This window comes from Petromyzon marinus, chromosome 6, assembly GCF_048934315.1.
Source record: "Petromyzon marinus isolate PM22_M1 ecotype Great Lakes invasive population chromosome 6, UKy_Petmar_22M1.pri1.0, whole genome shotgun sequence".
In the NCBI taxonomy this organism is placed as follows: Eukaryota; Metazoa; Chordata; class Hyperoartia; order Petromyzontiformes; family Petromyzontidae; genus Petromyzon; species Petromyzon marinus.
Window position 1 is genome coordinate 9,226,872 of NC_133672.1, and position 10,629 is coordinate 9,237,500.

The following is a 10,629-nucleotide window of genomic DNA, read 5'->3' on the forward strand; positions in this document are numbered from 1 at the left end:
ATGAGGCATGCATGAGACAGCGGTGGCCAGAGATGGCCACCCCATGGCTTTTCTACCCGGACCACTCGAAAACTCATCATCTGCTGAACATGACATAAATAGCACGTGGACACCAGTCTTTTTCACACGCTGTCAAAATGCATCTCCTGCTCACTCCTCGTGTGAATTGTTTTATACATATATACAAGTATATATTAACGAGCAAAAATGTATAAGCAATTTAGTAGGGGAGAGAACGATGATGCAATATCGATTTTTTTAAGCCGATGATACGTTCACCGAATCAGCGTGCACAATAATCGACGTTTGCTTGCTTTGTATATATGTTGCTTGTCATGAGTGCACGTGATTCCTTCAGCCCATAGTGGCTGCTATGTTCAATATGTAAGGTTGTTCCCGTATAAAATTACTACCTGAATCGCGGAAATTTGATTAATCGACAGAGGGGGGGGGGGTGCATTATTTCACCCCTGGAGTAAATTTGTTTAATCTGTAAAGTTAGTTTACTGGCTGTGAATGTAGTTGTGTACTGTACTACTTTAATTACAAATGTGTGACCTTTGTAATACAGCCTTGGAAAAAAATGTCATGTTTTTCACGTAAAGACAGCCAACTATATTTACTCCATTTATATATGCTAAAGTATTTTAATGCTCAAATTTGTTTTCTTTTTTAGCAATGCGAGAGGCTGCCTCCTCTTGAAAATAATGAAACTTTAATTGTCGTACTCCTCATCTATGCAGTAGCCACTTTGCACAAAACCCATGGCTCATCTCCTCACGAGGCCTTCTGAGTCTGAAGACATGTACATAAAATGCATGTGGCAGCTCAACATAGAGGCTTTTGATCGGGTGGTTCAGCATTATTCAAGGCTATGCAAATGCGTGATCCAGTATCTAGAGGAACATTTATGGTCCATTTCTATTGGCGAAAGGAATGAAAAAGCTATTAGACAAGGTAAAATGAGATGTCAAGCCGATACCGCAATACAGCTAGAATTATTTACATCTCATTTGTATAATGTGAGTATATAAGCCTGAAATGCAAATTTAACGGAGTATATGGATATATATAACAGCTCTATATAGGTGGAATATTTGGACACTGAAAAAACTACATTAAGTAAAAAAGCCATGATACGTATGTCTACTTATTTTTATGTTCTTGTTAGAACATCAAGATTATCCGTGAATAAATAATGAGGGTGTGGAAAACACTTTGTTTCAAATGCTGTCTTTCAAATATTGAACATTTAAAAATAAAAAATAATGTGCGTGGGTTTTTATTTTCCCACGCACAGTTATAATGCCATCAACTCCGCTGCTTTGCTACGGACGCCGATCATGATTCATTTCCCAGGACACTTTATCGCCCTCCCTGAGAGGTGTTGCTACCCCCTCGCCCAACCCCCCCCTCCTTGAGAAAAACACGAGACTCTTTGGGCAAAGTGTCCTCCAATTTCATACAATATACAATAACTCATGAAGAACCCTGCTCAGATTCAATGTGGTGATTATTAAACCACATTACGCCAATAATATAACGAGTGGTGTAATATACGGCGAACGTGTAGTTAACCTTGTGTGTCCTTCCTGGAATATTTTCTGAAATTCATGGCTATAATTCTGCTCTGCCCTTCGTGTGCGGAGCACAGTGGCCTTTCCTGCAAAGCACGGATAGTCGAGCTGGAAAGTTGGTGTTTGAGTTCAATATTTGTCTTTGCACGAAATGTATTAATGCTCCGAGTTTGGTGATCGCCGTGCAAATTAATTACTGCAAAAAAACAAATATGGAGGAAAAATTATACTGAAACAGAACCACCGTGACAAAGGTAAACAAGAGGGTTAACCCACCGTATCTGTGGGAAACACGCAAATCGCTGCAGCCGCGTTCCGCAGTTGTGCATTTCGCGCATTGCTTACACAAGAATAATTTAGGCAGAGCAGTGTGATTGCAGTAATGTATGCAGGGAGTTAGGATTCGTCACTGGAGGCCCCTTTTATCTGCAATGGGGTAAAAATTGCAGTGCTTGAGGTGCTTCATTACCATTCTGATAAGCGCCACTCTCGCGGGAGAGATATCCTCTGGTTGGGCCATGTAGTTCCAGCAAAGATAAATTTCAGAGAAGGAAACCATTAAAATGGCTGATTAACCCTGTCACGGCAGAACACCCAAAGACCTTGGGGTTAGCCCTTGCTTTAAATATACCATTTACCTATTAAGGATGAGAAATTTGCAAAAAGTGCAATCTGCATCATAAGCACTTGCATAAAACAAAAGGCAGCGAAAGATAATGTAAACCTATGTGGAAACTGCCTATTCAACTGACATGCCCAGCCAAATGTACGTGTTTACGTTCAATCCATCATATTCAAATTAAGGTTTATAAATCGTTTCTGTTTTCAGAGGGATTGCCAGAGGGTTCATGTCAGAGTGCTGAGTCAGCACCGCTGAGAACTTAAGTTCAAACCCTGCCTGTGATCAAACATGATTCTTAAGTGCAGTGAGTTGATATTCTCAACCCTGTCACCATTGACTGCACGAAGAGACTGTTACATTCAATCTTATTTTGCACTTAATTGAGATAATTTCCAACTCTGACAATAAAACATATCTGTTTAACTGTCATACGGCAATCTCAACGCAGAGCAGTGCTCTTCGTTAAACTGGCAGCCCCTGGTTGCCTTTAGTCCAGCCCCTGGCGTGTGGCCCCCAACAATACACAGCGTGAAGAAAAAAAACATCGTGCTGTCAAACCCAGTGGCTTCAAATGTGTGGCCACCCTCACACTGATGTCTTATTGGCGAAAGAGGCCCTCCTCTGAAGATCAGTGAACAACACTAACGCAGACCGTACAGGAAAGTGCCCCCTACTGCGTAATGGATACAAATGTCACTTTAAAGATTGTCAGGAGTTCCGTGAAAAATCTCTTCGCAAGGCCATTTTTAGGCACATTGTCATCATCACGATCCATTTCTTTCCAACTTTTCTCTGTCTTATGCCAATATGCTTAAGTAGTCTACACATCTCTCTGGCACCAATATCTCATGCCGTCAAGATATTTTCTGTTAGGTCTTCCTTTCTTTCCGGTTCCTTCCATTTTTCCGATCAACATGCTTTACATTTTCCTGTTGTTGTTCATCCTACATATCTGTCCAAACAATGCCATTCTCCTTCTCAGCACTGTCTGCATCAGATCTTCTTCTGTGTGAAACGTTTATCTTACTTCTATGTTGGTCAATCTGTGAGTCCATCCTAGATGCAGTCTCCTTCCGTAGCAATACATTTTGAGTGCCGATATCTAATCTCTGTCAGTCTTTTTCAATGTTCAAGTTCAACAGGCATACAGAGCTGTACTGAACACGCATGTTCTTAAAATGTTCAGTTTGGTCTTGTCGCTGTTTTTCTTGCTTCTCCAAATGTTATTGAATCCTGTCATTACTCCTTTTGCCTTTGCGATCCTCGCTGTTATGTCTTTCGTGCAGTTGTAGTCGACTTCCCAAGTATACCAACTCCTTTACATTCACAATCTTGCTGCTGTCTAGTATTACTTCTTTCTCAATGTCCTCCCTTCCAAACAACATCGTCTTTGTCTTTGCCACGTTAATCATCAGTCCTGCATCCTTTCCTGACTTATTCAGCATATAAACACTTTCCTGCAGTACTACGCAGCTTTCTTCCAACAGATCTATGTCGTCCACGAATCTCAGGTTATTTATTATTTCCCCTTGCACTGATATTCCTGTACCATTGTCCTGAATGGCATCCATCACCCTTTCCAAGTATGTGACTAAGTTGTTTGGTGATAGTGGATCTCCCTATTGTTGTTGGGAACCATTCTCCTATTTCATGTCCAAACTTTACTGCTGACTTTGACCGTTCACCTATATCTTGCAGAATTTATGTCAGCCTTTTCCCACTCCTTATGATCTTTGTTGCCCACGTTATATGTAGTTTATCCAGCACCTCTTTATTATCTTGATCTGTATCCATATACAAATCGCTGCAATACTTAGTCTATTTCCTTTTTGTCCATCAAGATCTTACCATCTTTGCATTTTATCGCTGTTTACCTTAATTGCCACTTCCTATTTATACTCTTGACTAGTTTGCATACCTCCCTAGTTTTGTATTCTCCAGACATTCCTAATGATCATTTCTTGCTGATGTCCTTACCTCATTGCATAGCTTTTAGTACTTAGTCGCCATCTCCTCCGATTCCTTTAGCTTCAGCCTTATTTTCATCTCTTCCTGTGCTAGTTCCAAGGTTTTCTCAGTTAGACTTTTTCTTTTGAGTTTTACTACTAAGGATATTGTTTCCATCTAGATTTGAAGTTTTTCGTGACTGCAGGGATGCATACCCTTTGGTTATTTCGGTAAAGTCACGTAGGTATATATAAAAAAATCTAATCACGACATTTTGGGCGCAACACAAGCGTCCGTCATCCGGTGGGACAACCACAGCAAGAAAACAATTGCTCTAGTGGGCAAAAGGGCTGCTGTTAAAGCAGCCCTGATGTTGAAGCAGCCCTTTTGCCCACTTCAGCAATTGTTTTCTTGCTGTGGTTGTCCCACCTGATGACGGATGACGGATGCTTGCGTTGCGCCCGAAACGTCGTGATTACATTTTATTTTTTATACCTACTACGTGACTTTACCGGAAGAACCAAATGTTATTGTTTCTTCTACCGCTTGTTCCACCACCTTCATCAGTGCAAACGCCTTGATGCCTATGCTAAGGTGTTCTATTTTTGCCCTCCTGATTCTACTCGATATTTCCTCTTCATATTTCCTCCTTATCTCCTCGTTCTCGAGTGCCTCTATGTCCCTCTTCTTCTCATATTGTGTTCTGGATTTTCGTTTTAGTTTTTGTTTAGACACATGGGGGGTGTATTACCCCGAGCTATCCATATTGATGATTTGTCTAATAATATTGTGCTGATACCACAATAAATATAATACTTAATTAACAGGTTAGGTTGTTCAAATAAATAATTCCAATCTCCATGGCCACAAACTGATCCTCTTATAATAGTACATTAGTATCGCAGGTGATTTTCTGCTCATGAAGACGAGATAACAACGTTAAGGGGGAAACTAAATAATTGAAGAGGCATGAACACTCCGTGCACAACAATGAACATGCTAACATCAGGCAAAGTGTTATCTGGTGTGCATGTTTTAGTGTTCATGCCAATGGATCATATAACTATTTCACGTGCAATATTTTATTGTAAATGTCTACTCTTTCGCTGTGCTTGAGTGTGCCATCACAATGGGTAATGTTTCAGGAACATACTGAGGAGCGCCCTCTCCATGTAAGCCAATTTAATTTAAAAAATTCACTCACGTGCAATATAAATCCTGAGCTTATGTTAAAGAGTACGTGAACAAAATAAAAACAGAATATCTACACGTGGAAAGATAGAAGAGCAACAATATGGAGAGAGAATTGTGCTGGTTCTACAAAGTTGATGCGTGACCTTTCCATTCTGAAATTGACCATATAGAGTTGTTATTTTTTGTGTTCAGGTTGTTATTTTGCTGTAAACACGTTTGTATGGTGTAATCAGGTTCCCTATTGAAAATGAGCATTCATTGGCCAATGGGTTATACCTGTGCTGAAATAAAACCTAACCTATACCTATATTAACGAATATTCAGGTGAATTCCAAAATGAAAATTCCTAATTACTAACAAGTAAAAACAATAACACACTCACATAATACGTTTTAAATATTGTGTCGAAGATCAAGGTAGACAGCATAGAGATATCGTTCCTACTGTTAAGTCAAGGTCTCTCTAGGATATAATTAGAGGGTTCATTGAGGTCCTTTACTTAAAATTCTACACTTAACCCTTGAGTGGCAAATGCACAATGAAAATGTTTTAAATATTTCCTTCAAGGAATTGTTGAGCCTTACGCATTGCAAGGTTGTCTGCGAATGTAACATTAAATGGGCGATGTATTAAAATAAAGTAAATTGTGTTTCAATGTCAGCAGAATTACCAATCCATTATGAAGAAATATTTGGTCAAAAACCATGGCCTCCTGATAAACAAACTATGTGCAGCTTAATGGAGCTTGCCTGATGATTTAAAACTAAATTTAATGTCAGCTTTCACAGTTGTAAATTGTAGAAAATATATTACTGCATGTCATATAAGACGGCAGAGTATAATGTATGCAAATGCGTGTCAATGTCAGGATGCAAATTTACTACAATGATGGCTGTATATCTCACTGAAAGTCAGAAGTCACGTACCTTAACAGTTCTATTACACATCTTACACTAGATGCTGGTTACAACCGGAATGGTTCCATCATAAATATTATAGACGCAAATGTTGTTTTCCTTTAAAAGGGTTTACTGTTTATTTATTTATATTCACCACAGCAAAATAATGATCTATTTCTGTTGTAATTATTGCAATAATACTAACAAACAATAACCCTGTCGGAAAAATATTGATGAATAACATTACACCATGAATTTGTCCTCAAAGAGGATGCACCGCTTATGTTTAGTTTTAAACAGCTTTAGAATCACCCACCACTTTGTAAATACAAAATAAACATCCAGTTGAGTCCCAAAAAATACAACAAAAGCAGAGGCAGAATCCAGATATGTTTCCGTGTGAACAATGACCTTTGACTATGCAGTACTTACAGCAACAACAATAATTTAGAATACATGGTTAAAGGTGCCTGCGAATGTCGATTAAGTGTAGGGTTGCATGGAAGCAGGCATGTTGCAATTAAATTATCGACCAGGCTGAGAATTACACATGTTGCACACAGATGGGCCTCCAGATAATGCACAAAATATTAATTAATTACCACACCATGCAACCGAAGTAGCAGCAGCAGCAGCACAACAGGCCTGAGGCCAGCCGGGCAAGAACACGTGCAAGAAGTGACCTTCCAAGGTTTTGCTTTTCACCCACTTCCAAGTGAGATCAACAAGAAAAGGAAATCACTAAATAAATAATATGGCCAAGGGTGTGTGCGTGAGTAGGAGCATTTGGTGCAGGAGGCAAGACTTGATACTTACTCCCCCTGTGGAACAAAAGCATCGTATGTAATGTTTGTTGAACTTCTTTTGCACCGTACAGAGCCAACCGTGCTAATTGGAGGTGACTTATCCGAGAGAAAAACATATTTTGTGATATTTGTCCTGGAAGGCAAAGTGAGAGTGTCACTTGATTTATGTTTAAGTAAACAAGTGGACTTCGTAAAATAAATAATGCACCTCTTTCAAATTTGTTTCAGATATTAATCAAACTTCTTTAAGAACAAAAACGTATACAGTATCTTTGTAGTTTTATTGTAGCCATGGCACAACTTTACTCTGTTTACATTAACAGAGGCTCATTTGACAAAATACGAAATGTATGGCGCACATTGAAATCCGATTAGAAAAAAAAATTAACCTCGTAAAGACCAATCCATAATCCTGAAACAACAGATGTCAGTTTCTTCCTCTGCTCACACACAAAAGTGGCAAGAGATTACTGTGATAATGAAGAGATACGATTCCAGTAATGAGTTTTTGGCCCGTAATGTGGAAAAGATTACTGTATCGGATTATAATCAGTCAGCAACAACAGAATGAAAAAGTTCATTGGGCCGAGAAAATGGAAAAATCGGGAGGGCTGAAAATAAAGGCGGCATAAGATGCCATCTCCCCGCTTAATTCCGACAGCTTGGCCCCACAGGGGCTCGGCAGAGCACAGGCTCCCCGTTTAAGATGGATGCATCGATATAGCGCTTTGCATATGTTGCTACAAAAGCTGACTGTTTTGGAGCAGAGCTGTGGCTAAGGGCTAAGCGTGGCTGGGTTCTTTGCTTGCCAGAGGGAGGACGTTAAACCGCGGCCATTTAAAAGGGAATTTTGAGAAATAATTAATGGCTTGTAGTTGTCCACTGCCGATTGAAGTTGCCAAAAGCACCTGTCAAACATACCTTACCTCCTTTACCCTCGCCACAGTCCCATCTGTTAGTTTACCTTTAGTGGGGTTTTTTTTGTCTCATGTGTGTATGTATGAAGCGGATGAAGCGTTCCACACCCTTCATAGCCGTTGACTATGCGATGGTGCAAAAATGTATTGCTTTCTACAATGTAACATAATAGCCTACAAAGCTTATGAGCTATGATTTCTGGTTACGGTATATGAAAATGTACCCGATTAAACTGAATCTTGCCAGATCGTGAAGATGTTTTTAAAACGTATTTTTTTGCTTGAGCAAAAAAAAAACTGCATACATTAAACGCACACGGCATCTGGCGTTCCTACAGCTCTGCCTCTTGGTGAAAGCTTCAGAGATGCTTCAGTGAGCAGTCTTGAATATGATTATATTCCAGAAAAGCTTGACCTGGCTTGTAGCGTACACTGCTGAGATCTAAACTCTTGTGGGAAACGACAGCTGTGAATTTAAGCAAAATGTTTAATAGCACTGCACCAAGATCATTGAGGACAAAAAAGCAAGCTACGGAGATGGTTGAACTTTTTGTAATGTCAAATTTCACTGACTGTGGTTTCATGTGCCTTCTAAATACTGTATTATGTATCGATTACTACTATATATTCACTACTAGGAAACGTGCTCTAAATCAAAATCGGAATCTTTATTTTTCCTGGAGAAATCTGATGAGCTATGATGCTCTTTTTCGCAGATACACAAATTGCACAAAAGAGGATACTGACTAAAAACTGGCTAAAAAGCCCTTTATTACAGAAAGTACACAGCGATATTACTGCTATGGTTATCACAACTGAGCAAGAGTTCCTTGACTTAAAATAAATCCTCTGATAGTCTTCTCAGTTTGTTCGCATCCCGAGCATGCTAATGGTGGTACATAGCAATTTCTGTCCACTTAGGACTAAAGTTCCAGTTAAAAGACAGTGCCCGCCTCAAAATGAATACACTTTAAAGAAACAACCACACTTAAACAGTGCTGCGGTAATATAGTTGTCATCCCTAAGGAAATACCAGTAAAGGTGATGCAGTGAAGTGCAAAGCAAATTGCACCTATTTGATTCTATTGACCTTATCTGATGGAAAGTGGCCAATTACAGCCAAAATCTGGTAGACTCTGGAGATTCTGCTGACGGCAGTGCAACGGTGAGCATGATAGGATGAGACTTGCATATCCACGTTTCATTTCGTAAATAAGTTCCAAGTAAAAGGGTACAATGCATTATTGCATGCTATTATGTGGAATAGCTTTACGTGCAAACTGCACCGCTTTCAAAACGGCGAGTGTTTGCAAATCATGCTTGGGCCGTACTCTGGGCTATTCACGAAGGGAGGTTTATATCAAAGCTCAGAGGAAGCTTTGTTCTCTTTCCCTACCCGTCAATATCAGGTGCTGATACGCTCGGGCAAAAGGGCGGTTTTCTGAAGCCATCTCGGCCCATTGATTTGCGGGACTGAAATGCAATTCTGTCAGCAGTCAGCAAGGTAATTGCTCGGCATGACCAAGAAGGATGGAAAGGCACGTGCGTTATCATGCAAAATCCTTCAGTGAACAGACATATGTAAATGTATCTGTCATGACATGAAATGCTTAAACCTTTGAAAAAAAATTTTTATACTGCAATCAACCAGGTCAAATGTAATCTGTGCAAGTTTTAAATCAGAGGGAAAAGGCCCTTTTTGATAATTAAAGCCTGTCATTGGGGACAATGTACTCACTTTCAAGGTTTCTACATTTGATGTAACCCTTTGGCATGCTATTATATTCATATGGAAATTGCACACACATGATCTTTGAATGGCTCATCTGTGTTGGGCTAAGTGAAATGTGGTTAAAAAGTGTAATTTTCTGCCAAAGCAACAGAGTAGAAAACAGATACACCACTACACGTGTATTTTACATGCTAATGTTTAAAAGCAGGAGTTATTTCTTGACCCTGTAACCACAACCTACACTAACATTTAAAAATGCGCTACACATTATTCTTATGTCTCAAAAAGGCAAAATCCTTGTCATTTTAATATATGTTCTATGCCAATTGTAATGCTATCCACTGTGTGCTCAGCATTGCCATAAAAATGCGGCAAATTTAAATGAGCCTTTGTTAAATATCTTTTTCTGCAATTTTTCAAGTGTATTAATACACTGAATCAGCAGGTTTTTCGGTGTTTTCGTAAACAATCATTTGTTTTCATTACATCAGTTTCCCTTCTCTACAGTATTTCACGGAGAAGTGAGAAAAGGTTGTGGTCAGAAGGTTAATAGAAAGATCACTAATGTTGTATGCACCTCTGTTGGTGCTCAATTTAATTGTTGTTGAATGCAAAAATTAAGCCATGCTGCAAGATTTGTTTGAACCAGTCACACCATAGCGTCAACTCTGCACATTAACGCCGTTTGGTTGAAGCAAGAGGAAATATTCGTCTTAAAATCATATTTGCAGACGTTGGCAACCCAACACCATCAAGACGAAGAGAGGTCCAGATTAATCCGATGAAATCCTATCATCAACAAATTCGCCCTGAGAAAAGACACTCGATGGCATATTGATCCATACAGAGAAATTTTCCAACGGTGCAATTTTCAAATAAATGCACAAGAGAAAAAAAGGCATGTGATATTTATTATATCTCAGCAGTACAACATG